At 46.8% G+C, this 15,457-nt stretch overlaps 1 protein-coding gene across 1 annotated transcript in view; it reads right to left on the bottom strand.

Annotated features, from left to right (window-relative positions):
- LOC112930875 (stimulated by retinoic acid gene 6 protein-like) overlaps nt 1-15,457 on the bottom strand; it is a 69,570-nt gene that overhangs the window by 49,154 nt on the left and 4,959 nt on the right. The gene's annotated exons all lie outside the window — the stretch shown is intronic.

Consider the following 15,457-nt stretch of genomic DNA (forward strand, 5'->3'; position numbering starts at 1 on the left):
CTGGCTTCAAGATTCTCCCTGGAAACGAGGCCACCCATTGCCAGGAGAAGAGGCTAGGGACAAGTTCAAAACTGAACCCCACCCATGCAGCAGAACTGGCTTGCTGGCCGCCAGGATTCCTGATCCTTTTCCATAAAATGAGACTGTTGCTCAGAAGGAGCTGCCCAGCCAGGGCCATACTCCCCAGACTCCCCAGGCCCTGGCTTCTAGGAACAGACATGGAGCTAAGGCTCACCAAAGGAATGTGAGCAGAGGTGACAGGGGTTACTTCTGGGCCAAGACAGTTAAGAAGCAAGTGTGTCTTTTCCACCTTCCCCTTCCCCATCTGCTGGCTTAGAACACAAAGGACCTAAAGAAATGGGATGGACCAAGCCTGGGTCCCTGAATCACTATGTAAAGGAATCTGTTCTCTGCACCAGCGGACCTCTCACACACTGGTCCGTGGGCAAGAAATAAAGTTCTACTGTAACAAGCCAGGGAAGCACAGGCTTTTGTCACGACAAATGTTGCCCTCGCTGATGCAGCACAGAATGTGGAGGACTTATAACCATCATGAGGTCCAGGTCCTTTATTCTAAAGGTAAGAAAGCTAAGGTTTAAGGAAGAGAAGTGGACTAAAAGGACTGGCCAAGCCTCGGAAACCCTGCTGTGCCCGCAGAGCTGTGCCAAGGGCATGAGCAGCCATGTGGATGTCACAGGTAGAGACCCCAGGGCACTGCTGATTGGACCAAATGCCCGACCCCAGACAGCCAGTCATAAACTGCATCAACCTATTATCTGTGATGGACACTCTGCCCAGCGGGTCACTTGTCTCGGGAGTCTGACCTCGAGACAGAGCAAGAGCTGAGTGTTGGTCATTGGGACCAAGAACCAAGTGACACATAGATGCAGGACATAAGGAGGGGTGGCGGCCCGATCAGGGCCGAGCATGCCTCTCCTGCAGCTGAGAACAGTTATGATTTCCCAGGTACCGCAGCAGCCACGGATTCTAAATGGCTTCGCCGTTTCCAAATGGTCTGATTGGGAAGGAGAGGCCAGGTGTCCCCGTCTGTCAGTGCCCCCTGTGCCCAGCTCCAGGCCAGGCCAGGCACCACCCGCCCTCCTCCCCTCTCTCACTCCGGCCCCTCTCACACACCCCTTCCCCAAGCCCGGAGGGGGCCCACATCACAACGGTGCAGGCACAACCCGGAATGAGCCGGGGTCCTGCATCAACACTGGGGGATGGGAAATACCTGTTTGAGGTTCTCCAGGATTAAGGAGTAAATGTCCATCACGTTCGAGTCATTACGCGCGGTGGAGGCGGCTTGCTACAGCTGCTGGTCCGCATCCTCACGGACACCCCGGCCTTTCCGCTCCAGCCTCAGCTGGTGCCGATGACCTCGGAGCTCCCTGCCCCTCGCTGCCCCCCCTCCCCCTCGCTCAGGACAGGGCACATCTCCTCCCAGGCGCCGCTCAGGCGCTCCTGCCCTTGCCCAGCGCCCTCCCAGGGCCTACACTCCTGCCCTCCCTCCTCAGGGCCCTTCCAAACCTTCCAGGGAGTCGCTTCCACCTTCTTCTCTGGCCTTGTCTCCACTAGTTTCCTGCCACATTACGTTCTCTGTGAGTTGTAGTCCATCCCTAAGCACAACCTTCCATGCTCCTCTGGATCTTCAGGGAGCAAGGAACAGAGATCTACTCAAGGTGCCTGGGGTTAGTGGGGTTTCCTACTACTCCCCTGCAGGGTCCCAACCCGGGAAGGCTCTGGAAACTCAAACCAGCTCTTGAGAATTGTTCTTCTACCTCCCTCGCCGAGAGCCCTCTCTTGTCTCTCTCCCTTTGGGTATTTTTGCTTCTCTTTATGGTTCAGTCTCTTTGCTTTTTTATGGCTTCTGCTGTCTCGTGGTTTCAACTCACCACTGTCCTGAGGATTATCTTTTCAACTTCTACCCCCAAAGGTCACCCCCTCCTCTGCAGTTCCCTCAGTTGGAAGTGCTCACAGTAAAGCTCCGTCCTGGTTTATCTTTACCCCATGTAGGTCATAGACAAGTCTACGTTCTTCTGTCTTTGGCTCATGCAGCCCTTGTATATACTTTGCTAGGGCTGCCATAACAAATACCACACACAGGGTTGCTTAAACAACAGAAATGTAATCTTTCACAGTTCTGGAAGCAGGAAGAACCAGATCAAGGTGTCAGCAGGTTTGGTTTCTACTGAGGTCTCTGGCTTGCAGAGCATTGCCTCCTCACTGTCCCTGCGCCACCTTTCCACTGCACACGTGCATCACCAGTGTCTCTCTCTGTGTCCTAATCTCCCCTTCTTAGGCGAACACCAATTAGATTGGATTGGAGCCCACCCTAATGGCTCCATTTTAACTTGACTATTTCTTTAGATGGCCCATCTCCAAATACAGTTGTATTAGAAAATACTGGGGGTTAGGGCTTCAACATATGAATATGCGGGGGGACATGAGTCAGTCCATCACAGCTGGTCTAATCAGCTCTGGTGGAGTGGGAAAGGGTCACGTAAGCAGTAAACAGACACCATAACTGACAAATTCAGACCATTTGTTTTTTATCCCTTTATTCCTACATTAAACACCTCCTTCTCCTGCTTATCCCCATTGTTCTTGTTCAGTAAGTCCTACCTCAAGCGTAGTATCTGGCATGAAGTGTCACTGGTCACTACAGTATAACCTTATTTGTCTTGGTGTGGTCTGCAGCTCTTTTATGGCACATATTAGGTCTTCTTCATTTGCTATAGGACACATACTTATGGAACAATGGGTGCAGTGGTTCCGAGTGTGGCCTCTGGGACCAACTTCATTGTGAACTAGCTGCATAATCTTGACCAAGTTACTGTTACCCTCTCTGATCACTGGTTTCATCTGAGATAAGGTATACAATGCTGCGTGGTCACCTGAGGTTGAAATGAGCAAATACCCATGAAGCATTTAGGTGGGTGCCTGACACCCAGTAAGCACTCGATGGACATTAGCCATTTGGGGGCACCCCCAGTCTGCTGGGTGCTGACTGGGACTCGGAGTATATAGTCACATCCCAGGTCACTGTGTCCAGTTCCCCCAGTAGATCACAGTGACTTGGAAGCCAGCACTAGATCGGCTCAATGCAAAGTCTGCAATACAGGGGAGGCTTTGTAAATGCTTATTCTTGGAATTGAAAATAACAAAAGGAAAATGAAAAAGAGACAAAGGAGGATCAAGCCCAACACAACTCTGGTACCGGATGTCTAGAAACAAGGAAACACTGTAAATGTGTTTCCTCTAAAACCAGGCCCTCTCCTTCCTGGGAAGGAGCGGTTCTTGCCGTGTCCATGCCACATGGTTCAGAGGAAAGAACTGCAGAGCTCTTCTCCCTCCAGATACATGGAGATGCCATCTCTTCCAGGAGCCAGGTGCTTCCTGGCTTCATGGCCCAGGCTTCAAACGGCTATTTTAAATTCTTGGATTATAATGGTGGTTTCCCTCAATTCTACAATTCTTCTCTTCACACCATTCAGGAAAAGTCATTATTGAATTGCCACTGACCGCCCTGGGAAGGATGGGAACAGCCACTTCAAAGTGGGAGAAACGCTAACATGCTTGAGCTAAAATGCTCAAGTTCAGCAAAATTTCATCTGCAATAATAAGCACCCATTTCTAAGCAGCTATGATGTTCCAGACGTGGCCCCTCTGAACAGGAGGAAGCCCTCTCTGGTAGATTCCATTTTCTTTCTCTCAAGCCTTCTCATTTTAGTGTTCAATCGAAACAAAGAACCTGATGGGCATCTGTAGAACGTTTCAACATTTGATTTTTCTCTACCAGTCTAACTTATGCAAACCTTTCAGAATATTGCTTCTTCTATCCAAAGCACATTAATTCCTTCTTGAAGTTTTGGGGCACCTGAATACTTATGCTGAGTTCATCCAGGTTATTGATAAAAAAAACACTGATTATAGAGCCCTACAGCACTCCACCAGAGACCTCTTTCCAGCAGCGATGCGATGGTGCTGCAGTTGGCAGAGAGTGAGGACAGAGATGAGCAGCTACACCAGAACCCAGGTTAGGCTGGCTTACTGTCTTGCAGCTGTGTATTTAGCAGGGTTCAGAGTTTGGTGACAGGACAGAAGGGAACTCAGCACTGCATCTCAAAGGCTGTGCTTGTTCCCTGAGCGTGGGGAGCTTATCATAGGACAGCCTCTACTTATTCCAGACACGTGGCTGGCTTAATTATTAAATTTAGAAACAAAAGAGCCCAGCTATCCAGATGATCTAGTGCAATTTCTCCATTAAGTAGCTATGATGTGGGGCACCTGGGTGGCTCAGTGGTTGAGCATCTGCCTTTGGCTCAGGTTGTGATCCCAGGGTCCTAGGATTGAGTCCCTCATTGAGCTCCCTGCAGGGAGCCTGCTTCTCCCTCTGCCTGTGTCTCTCCCTCCCTCCGTCCCTCTCTCTCTCTCTCTCTCTCTCTCGAATAAGTAAATAAAATCTTTAAAAAAAAAAAAAGTAGCTATGACAGCTTTCTAGAGCAGGGATATCCCTTGACTAGGGACAATTTTCTCACTTAGAAAAAGAAGGAAACTAATCTATGTTCCAATCCTGCTCCTTCTCCATTGCAGACCAGCCTGGCTCCGCCTGCTAGGAGAATGAAGACAAACTTAACTGGGCATTCAGCGACCTTTGTGACCTGGCCCCAGTTTATCTTCCCAGACTAGACTCAACTTTGGACAAGTCCTCAGGAGATCAGGACTGACCTCTCAGGTACCATCCATTTCCCCTGCAATCACCCATTCATTCTTGTCACAAATATTTACGAAGTACCTGTGTGCCAAGAAGAATGCCAGTCCCTGAGGATAGGTACTCTAGAGACACATCTTGGGCCCTCTTCCCATTAGCCAAGAGCCTGGCTGAGGCACAGTGTGCTCCCTGGGGAGGGTTCTGGTACTCTGTAATTGCTCACAGATGGGATGCAGAGAATGAGATGACTACACCAGGAGGCTGGGCTGGGGTTACACAGGGACAGACCAGAGCAGCAGATCAGACTCTGCAAAGGCCATTTCTAGAGCATCAGGAGGGGGACCCAGTTAAACTCAAAGCCAACCACATATGGGAAAAGGAGTTCTGCGCTGGGACACCCAGAGACCCGGGTCTTCCCCTCAGCTCTGCCCTGCAGGGCTCTGGAACTTTGAGCAAGTTTCTTCCCATTCTGGCTCCAGTCACCCCCTTTTTAAAGTGAAGATGTCAGAGGTGGTCTCTAAAGACCCCTTCTCCCCACCTGACCCAGCTCTGATGAAGCCTTCCCTGAGCTCCCTCAAGAACCCCACTGCTTCAGATGGACTCATACCTCTGGAGCACGCTGTGATTATCTGTATCCATTTCTGTTCTCTTCTCCTAACCAAGAGTGCTTTATGCCAGCACCTTGGTTCATCTGAATGATTAGGGAGCGGGACACCTGGGTGGCTCAGTGGTTGAGCGCCTACCTTCGGCTCAGGGCGTGATCCTGGGGTCCTGAGATCGAGTCCTGCATCGGGCTCCCTGCATGGAGCCTGCTTCTCCCTCCGCCTGTGTCTCTGCCTCTCTGTGTGTGTCTCTCTCATGAATAAATAAAATAAAATGAATGATTAGGGAGCATAGATTGAACTAAATGAAGGAGGTACAAGGTCATTTCTAGGTCTGTAATCCCGAGCTTGTCCACAAGGTGGCACTGTGCACAGGTGGCCTTAACGCAAGCCTCGCGTTTGGTGGAAGCAAGCCCTGGGAAAGATGCTGATGGCAAAACACAGAGAACCAGGGATTTTCCTTAAAGATTTATCCTCTGACTCCCCGGTGGGTATGTACTATCCCTTTCCTCCCCATCTTTAAGGTGTCGGTCTGTCAGACAGCAACACAGACCTGAGCTACAGGGCTGAGGCCTGGATCCCATGTTTCCAAGCTCCTCAGCCGGCAGGACCAGCACGCTGACCTCACCAGCCTCAGCACTTCCCACTGCCCCGCAGCTGGGCTGAGCCTCCTCCTTGCTCCTGACTGTGCCATGCTCTCTCTGGTCTTCATGCCTTCAGACACTCCGTTCCCTTTCTCTGCCCTCCCAGACAGCATCTACTGGCCCCTCGAGGCTCAGTTTAGAGAGTGCCTTCTCCAGAAGGTGGACTCTTTGCCCCCAGCGCTTTTCTGTAGTCCTGTTTATTGCACTGAAATTGCTTCCAATTTGCCTTCCAGAGGCCACCCTCTTGAGCACACAGCGCCCGGCTTACCCTGCTGCCCTGCACCTGCCTGGCAAGCAGTAGCAGGCCCTCTGAGAGCTTGCCACATGAAGAATGAGTCAATGAATCTACAAATTAGGGACGTGATGGAGCAAGACAGAGAACCATCTCCCCTCCAACAGGGAGACACTTGAGAATAAGAAAAAAAACAACTACAGGGAGGGGCAAGATGGCGGCAGAGCAGGGTCCCCAAGTCACCTGTCCTCAACAAATTACCTAGAAAACCATCCAATCATCCTGAAAATCTACGAATTCGGCCTGAGATTCAAAGAGAGACCAGCCGAAACGCTACAGGGAGAAGAGTTCGCGCTTCCATCAAGGTAGGAAGACGGGGAAAAAGAAATAAAGACACAAAAGGCCTCCGAGGGGGAGGGGCCCCGCGAGGAGCCGGGCTGAGGCCGGGGCGAGTGTCCCCAGGACAGGAGAGCCCCGTCCCGGAGGAGCAGGAGCTGCACCGACCTTCCCCGCGGAAAGGCCTCCCGGGGAATTGGAGCAGGACCCAGGAGGGCGGGGATGCCCTCGGGCTCCCGGGGACAGTAACAGAGGAACTGCGCCCCGGAGAGTGCGCCGAGCTCCCTAAGGGCTGCAGCGCTCGGCGGGACCCGGAGCAGCTCGGAGGGGCTCGGGCGGCGGCTCCGCGGAGGGGGCTGCGGGGCGGGAGCGCGAATCCAACAGCGCAGGCCCCGGAGCACAGGGCGCCGGGACACAGCCCAGGATCCGGCCTCCCCCCGGGACAGGCAGAGGCCGGGAGGGCCCAGGACAGCGAGGACGCTCCTGCCTGGAGCTGAGCAGATCAGCGGCCCCGCCCGGAGCCTCCAGGCCCTGCAGACGGAGAGCCCCGGAGCTACTGCGGGAGCTGACCCCAGGGTCCCAGAGCTGCCCCCGCCACTGTGGCTTCCTCCTGGGGCCTCACGGGGTGAACAACCCCCACTGAGCCCTGCACCAGGCGGGGGGCAGAGCAGCTCCCCCAAGTGCTAACACCTGAGAATCAGCACAGCAGGCCCCTCCCCCAGAAGACCAGCGACACGGACCAGTTCCAGGGGAAGTCAAGGGACTTAAAGTACACAGAATCGGAAGATACTCCCCTGTGGGTTTTTTTTGTTTTGTTTTGTTTTTGTTTTGTTTTGTGCTTTTTTCTTTCTTTCTTTCTTTCTTCTTGATTTCTGATTGCTTCCCCCACCCCACCCCCTTTTTTTTTCTCCTTTCTTTCTCTTTCTCTTTTTCTTCTCTTCCCCCCCCCCTTTTTTTCTTATTTCTCTTTTTTCTTTTTCTCTTTTCTTTCCTTCTCTCTCTTTTTCTCCTTTTCCCAATACAACTTGTTTTTGGCCACTCTGCACTGAGCAAAATGACTAGAAGGAAAACCTCACCTCAAGAAAAAGAATCAGGAACAGCCCTCTCTCCCACAGGGTTACAAAATCTGGATTACAAGTCAATGTCAGAAAGCCAATTCAGAAGCACTATTATACAGCTACTGGTGGCTCTAGAAAAAACCATAAAGGACTCAAGAGACTTCATGACTGCAGAATTTAGATCCAATCAGGCAGAAATTAAAAATCAATTAAATGAGATGCAATCCAAGCTAGAAGTCCTAACGACGAGGGTTAACGAGGTGGAAGAACGAGTGAGTGACATAGAAGACAAGTTGATGGCAAAGAGGGAAACTGAGGAAAAAAGAGACAGGCAATTAAAAGATCATGAGGATAGATTAAGGGAAATAAATGACAGCCTGAGGAAGAAAAACCTACGTTTAATTGGGGTTCCCGAGGGCGCCGAAAGGGACAGAGGGCCAGAATACGTATTTGAACAAATCCTAGCTGAAAACTTTCCGAATCTGGGAAGGGAAACAGGCATTCAGATCCAGGAAATAGAGAGATCCCCCCCTAAAATCAACAAAAACCGTTCAACACCTCGACATTTAATAGTGAAGCTTGCAAATTCCAAAGATAAGGAGAAGATCCTTAAAGCAGCAAGAGAAAAAAAGTCCCTGACTTTTATGGGGAGGAATATTAGGGTAACAGCAGACCTCTCCACAGAGACCTGGCAGGCCAGAAAGGGCTGGCAGGATATATTCAGGGTCCTAAATGAAAAGAACATGCAACCAAGAATACTTTATCCAGCAAGGCTTTCATTCAAAATGGAAGGAGAGATAAAGAGCTTCCAAGACAGGCAGGAACTGAAAGAATATGTGACCTCCAAACCAGCTCTGCAAGAAATTTTAAGGGGGACTCTTAAAATTCCCCTTTAAGAAGAAGTTCAGTGGAACAATCCACAAAAACAAGGACTGAATAGATATGATGGCACTAAACTCATATCTATCAATAGTAACTCTGAACGTGAATGGGCTTAATGACCCCATCAAAAGGCGCAGGGTTTCAGACTGGATAAAAAAGCAGGACCCATCTATTTGCTGTCTACAAGAGACTCATTTTAGACAGAAGGACACCTACAACCTGAAAATAAAAGGTTGGAGAACCATTTACCATTCAAATGGTCCTCAAAAGAAAGCAGGGGTTGCCATCCTTATATCAGATAAATTAAAATTTACCCCGAAGACTATAGTGAGAGATGAAGAGGGACACTATCTCATACTCAAAGGATCTATCCAACAAGAGGACTTAACAATCCTCAATATATATGCCCCGAATGTGGGAGCTGCCAAATATTTAAACCAATTAATAACCAAACTGAAGAAATACTTTGATAATAATACACTTATACTTGGTGACTTCAATCTAGCTCTCTCTATACTAGATAGGTCTTCTAAGCACAACATCTCCAAAGAAACGAGAGCTTTAAATGATACACTGGACCAGATGGATTTCACAGATATCTACAGAACTTTACATCCAAACTCAACTGAATACACATTCTTCTCAAGTGCACATGGAACTTTCTCCAGAATAGACCACATACTGGGTCACAAATCGGGTCTGAACCGATACCAAAAGATCGGGATAGTCCCCTGTATATTCTCCGACCATAATGCCTTGAAATTAGAACTCAATCACAACAAGAAGTTTGGAAGGACCACAAACACGTGGAGGTTAAGGACCATCCTGCTAAAAGATGAAAAGGTCAACCAGGAAATTAAGGAAGAATTAAAAAGATTCATGGAAACTAATGAGAATGAAGATACAACCGTTCAAAATCTTTGGGATGCAGCAAAAGCAGTCCTGAGGGGGAAATACATCGCAATACAAGCATCCATTCAAAAACTGGAAAGATCTCAAATTCAAAAGCTCACCTTACACATAAAGGAACTAGAGAAAAAGCAACAAATAGACCCCACCCCCAGCAGAAGAAGACAGTTAATTAAAATTCGAGCAGAACTCAATGATATCGAGACCAAAAGAACTGTGGAACAGATCAACAGAACCAGGAGTTGGTTCTTTGAAAGAATTAACAAGATAGATAAACCATTAGCCAACCTTATTAAAAAGAAGAGAGAGAAGACTCAAATTAATAAAATCATGAATGAGAAAGGAGAGATCACTACCAACACCAAGGAAATACAAACGATTTTAAAAACATATTATGAACAGCTGTACGCCAATAAATTAGGAAATCTAGAAGAAATGGACGCATTCCTGGAAAGCCACAAACTACCAAAACTGAAGCAGGAAGAAATAGAAAACCTGAACAGGCCAATAACCAGGGAGGAAATTGAAGCAGTCATCAAAAACCTCCCAAGACACAAGAGTCCAGGGCCAGATGGCTTCCCAGGGGAATTCTATCAAACGTTTAAAGAAGAAATCATACCTATTCTACTAAAGCTGTTTGGAAAGATAGAAAGAGATGGAGTACTTCCAAATTCGTTCTATGAGGCCAGCATCACCTTAATTCCGAAACCAGACAAAGACCCCACCAAAAAGGAGAATTACAGACCAATATCCCTGATGAACATGGATGCAAAAATTCTCAACAAGATACTAGCTAATAGGATCCAACAACACATTAAGAAAATTATTCACCATGACCAAGTAGGATTTATCCCTGGGACACAAGGCTGGTTCAACACTCGTAAAACCATCAATGTGATTCATCATATCAGCAAGAGAAAAACCAAGAACTATATGATACTCTCATTAGATGCAGAGAAAGCATTTGACAAAATACAGCATCCATTCCTGATCAAAACCCTTCAGAGTGTTGGGATAGAGGGAACTTTCCTCGACATCTTAAAAGCCATTTACGAAAAGCCCACAGCAAATATCATTCTCAATGGGGAAGCACTGGGAGCCTTTCCCCTAAGATCAGGAACAAGACAGGGATGTCCACTCTCACCACTGCTGTTCAACATAGTTCTGGAAGTCCTCGCCTCAGCAATCAGACAACAAAAAGACATTAAAGGCATTCAAATTGGCAAAGAAGAAGTCAAACTCTCCCTCTTCGCCGATGACATGATACTCTACATAGAAAACCCAAAAGCCTCCACCCCAAGATTGCTAGAACTCATACAGCAATTTGGTAGCGTGGCAGGATACAAAATCAATGCCCAGAAATCAATGGCATTTCTATACACTAACAATGAGACTGAAGAAAGAGAAATTAAGGAGTCAATCCCATTTACAATTGCACCCAAAAGCATAAGATACCTAGGAATAAACCTAACCAAAGAGGTAAAAGATCTATACCCTAAAAACTATAGAACACTTCTGAAAGAAATTGAGGAAGACACAAAGAGATGGAAAAATATTCCATGCTCATGGATTGGCAGAATTAATATTGTAAAAATGTCAATGTTACCCAGGGCAATTTATACGTTTAATGCAATCCCTATCAAAATACCATGGACTTTCTTCAGAGAGCTAGAACAAATTATTTTAAGATTTGTGTGGAATCAGAAAAGACCCCGAATAGCCAGGGGAATTTTAAAAAAGAAAACCATATCTGGGGGCATCACAATGCCAGATTTCAGGTTGTACTACAAAGCTGTAGTCATCAAGACAGTGTGGTACTGGCACAAAAACAGACACATAGATCAATGGAACAGAATAGAGAACCCAGAAGTGGACCCTGAAATGTATGGTCAACTAATATTTGATAAAGGAGGAAAGACTATCCATTGGAAGAAAGACAGTCTCTTCAATAAATGGTGCTGGGAAAATTGGACATCCACATGCAGAAGAATGAAACTGGACCACTCTCTTTCACCATACACAAAGATAAACTCAAAATGGATGAGAGATCTAAATGTGAGACAAGAGTCCATCAAAATCATAGAAGAGAACACAGGCAACACCCTTTTTGAGCTCGGCCACAGTAACTTCTTGCAAGATACATCCACAAAGGCAAAAGAAACAAAAGCAAAAATGAACTATTGGGACTTCATCAAGATAAGAAGCTTTTGCACAGCAAAGGATACAGTCAACAAAACTAAAAGACAACCTACAGAATGGGAGAAGATATTTGCAAATGACATATCAGATAAAGGGCTAGTTTCCAAAATCTATAAAGAACTTATTAAACTCAACACCAAAGAAGCAAACAATCCAATCATGAAATGGGCAAAAGACATGAAGAGAAATCTCACAGAGGAAGACATAGACATGGCCAACATGCACATGAGAAAATGCTCTGCATCACTTGCCATCAGGGAAATACAAATCAAAACCACAATGAGATACCACCTCACACCAGTGAGAATGGGGAAAATTAACAAGACAGGAAACCACAAATGTTGGAGAGGATGTGGAGAAAGGGGAACCCTCTTACACTGTTGGTGGGAATGTGAACTGGTGCAGCCACTCTGGAAAACTGTGTGGAGGTTCCTCAAAGAGTTAAAAATAGACCTGCCCTACGACCCAGCAATTGCACTGTTGGGGATTTACCCCAAAGATTCAGATGCAATGAAACGTCGGGACACCTGCACCCCGATGTTTCTATCAGCAATGGCCGCAATAGCCAAACTGTGGAAGGAGCCTCGATGTCCATCGAAAGATGAATGGATAAAGAAGATGTGGTCTATGTATACAATGGAATATTACTCAGCAATTAGAAACGACAAATACCCACCATTTGCTTCTACGTGGATGGAACTGGAGGGTGTTATGCTGAGTGCAGTAAGTCAATCGGAGAAGGACAAACAGTGTATGTTCTCATTCATTTGGGGAATATAAATAATAGTGAAAGGGAATATAAAGGAAGGGAAAAGAAATGTTGGGAAATATCAGGAAGGGAGACAGAACATAAAGACTCCTAACTCGGGGAAACGAACTAAGGGTGGTGGAAGGGGAGGAGGGCGGGTGTTGGAGGGGAATGGGTGACGGGCACTGAGGTGGACACTTGACGGGATGAGCACTGGGTGTTTTTCTGTATGTTGGTAAATTGAACACCAATAAAAATTAATTAAAAAATAAAAAAATAAAAAAATAAAAGAAAAAAACAACTACAGGTGACCCTTGAACAACATGGAGCGGGTAGGTAGGGGCACTGACCATCTGCATAGCTGAAAATCTGCATATAGGGACGCCTGATGGCTCAGTGGTTGGGTCTGCGTTCGGCTCAGGCCGTGGTCCCAGAGTCCTGGGATCGAGTCCTGCATCGGGCTCCCTGCATGGAGCCTGCTTCTCCTTCCTCTTCCTGTGTCTCTGCCTCTCTCTGTGTGTCTCTCATAAAATAAATAAAATCTTTTTTAAAATCTGCATATAGCTTCTGATTCCCTGAAACTGAACTACTGTTAGCTCACTGTCGATCAGAAGTCTTACCAATAACGCAGGCGACTAACACATGTTTTGTATGTCCTATGTATTGAATGCTGAATTCTTACAATAAGGTGAACTTGAGAAAAGAAAATATTAAGAAACATCACAAGGAAAACGCATTTACAGTACTGTAGTATATAAAAGAAACCTGCCTACTTTAAATCCGTGTTGCTGGAGGATCCACTGTACATTTTTATGTTGACACTGGCTCAGGAAGAGACCAAATACTCCTTAGCACAATAAGAACACACTATTACTTTGAAAAGAGTAGAGCCAAGGGCATGTTAAAAGGAGGTAAATGCTTTCCTCTAGTGAGACTAGGCTGTGCTGTCCTCTAAGAAAATGAATCCTCCCCATGGCAAGGTGACTTCTCTTTCAATTATTTATGAGGAAATTGGTGGCAGCTGCTAACTCTCCTGGTTTAAAAAAAAAAAAGTTCCAGGGGCTTCCACTAGTCCCTGCCTCTTCTAATAGTCCACATTCCATATGTCACAAAACTGATGTTGGGATTTGGCCAGTTGCCAAATGTGTCTATTCACTGTGGATTTTTAAATAAAGATTTATTTATTTTAGGGAGAGAGAGAGGGAGCAGGGAGGAAGGGCAGAGGGAGAGAGAGAGAATCCCAAGCAGACTCCCTGCTGAGTGGGTAGCCTGACACAGGGCTCAATCTCATGACCCTGAGATTAGGGCCTGAGCTGAAGTCAAGAGTTGGACGCTTAACCAACTGAGACACCCAGGCGCCCCATGGTTCACTGTGATTTGAACATGGACCCTGAGTCCTGCAAGGCCTCCTTTGACTGTGGACTACAGTGAGCCACTCTAGTAAATGGTCAGAGGTCCTTCTGGGAAGGCTTTGAAGGAGGACTTAATAGAATTTGTATAGCATCCTTGTGTAAGGGATCTGGCCTCCCCTTCTAATTAGGCCTGCAAATTGGAAAAGAGAACCTAGTGATTCAAATCAGCTTCTAGACACCAGACCTGGAGCTTTTTCCCATTGTACACAGCAAGTAACATTTTAGTAGGATGCTCACTATTTCATTCCTAGGGACACTGTGACAACCAGACAATGCCAAAGATCCCTGTGAGTCAAAACCAGGATGTCCACTTCATCCTGCTGTCCATCATGGTAACTGCACCCTGCCATGCCTTTGGCAGTTAAGTGCTACCACTTGGCCTCTGCTCTCCTGCAATCTCACCATCCCCAGAGGACTCAGGGAGCCCCTTTCAATGGTGGCATCTCTCATCATCAAATGTGGCCAACAGAGGAGAGCACCCAAAGAGTTTTTCAAAGATAACAGTGCTCCCCTTGCTAATGAATTTCTCAGTGTCACAAGGAATGAGTGGTCCTCTGGATCCCCTTGGGGAATGTAGTAGGTGGTTGTGCGGTTGTCCATAATAAATCTATTTCAACATCTCCCCTAAGCCTTTTAATTTTCTCCTTTGCAACACCCTAAGGAAGTATTGGCATCTCAATTTAATTCAGTGCAGATCATCATTAAGCCTCAGTTTCACTTAAACAAGCTAAGTAAACTATAGAGTCACTACCAGCTACACAAACTGACACACTGAATCCACTGCACCTGTATCAACGCTATAAAAAGTTATATTCTGTTTTCTTTGGTCCCTCACCCTTAGAATCCATTCTTGCACATACTCCTCAAGTTGCTGCAATGTAATTTAGCAAAATCTTGGCATTCTTGTATATCTTCTTAGATCAGACTTTGTACTTGCCCTGCTCAAGCATATGGAACTCTAATGCCACTTGTGAGTCAGGGGCCACAGGAGGCAAGTGGAGTAGGTCTCGAAGAGAGAAGGTATGCCTGGGCAGCCCCAGGTGGCTCAGGGGTTTAGCTCTACCTTCAGCCCAGGGCGTGATCCCGGAGACCCTGGATCGAGTCCCATGTCGGGCTCCCTGCATGGAGCCTGCTTCTCCCTCTGCCTGTGTCTCTGCCCCTCTCTCTCTCTCTCTCTCTCTGTGTGTGTCTCTCATGAATGAACAAATAAAATATTTAAATATATACATATATAATTTAAAAAAGGAAAAAAGAAAAGGTATGCCTTGCAAGGTAACAGCCTTAAACAAGGGAAAGTGAATCTTCTCAGACATAATCTGCAAACTGCTTCCACTGGGGAGGGAGGAGGCAGGGAAGGCTCTGAATAACTCAGAGGCTCAAGATTCTTAACTTCATCTGAGTCCACCCAGATATCCCCATTCCAGGTCCAGCACCTACACTATGTCTGGGTTTTATAGTTATCTACAACAGGAGGGCAAACCCTCTATCATATCTTGGCTGCTTAGCATCTAAGTGTCCATCTTTGCAGAGCTCCACATCTTGCTATGTTCCCTCTGACACAGTATTGAATTGAAATCACAGTATTGAATTGAAATCTGTCCCTCCACAACTCCCACCCTTCATGCATGAAAACCCACCCCTCTCTCTGCTCTGAAACATCCCACCAGAAAACTGGAGACAGAGATTTTGTTTTCCCTCAGCCTTCTATGATCGGCCTGTTAAGC

The sequence above is a fragment of the Vulpes vulpes genome, chromosome 12 (genome assembly GCF_048418805.1).
Source record: "Vulpes vulpes isolate BD-2025 chromosome 12, VulVul3, whole genome shotgun sequence".
NCBI classification, from domain to species: Eukaryota; Metazoa; Chordata; class Mammalia; order Carnivora; family Canidae; genus Vulpes; species Vulpes vulpes.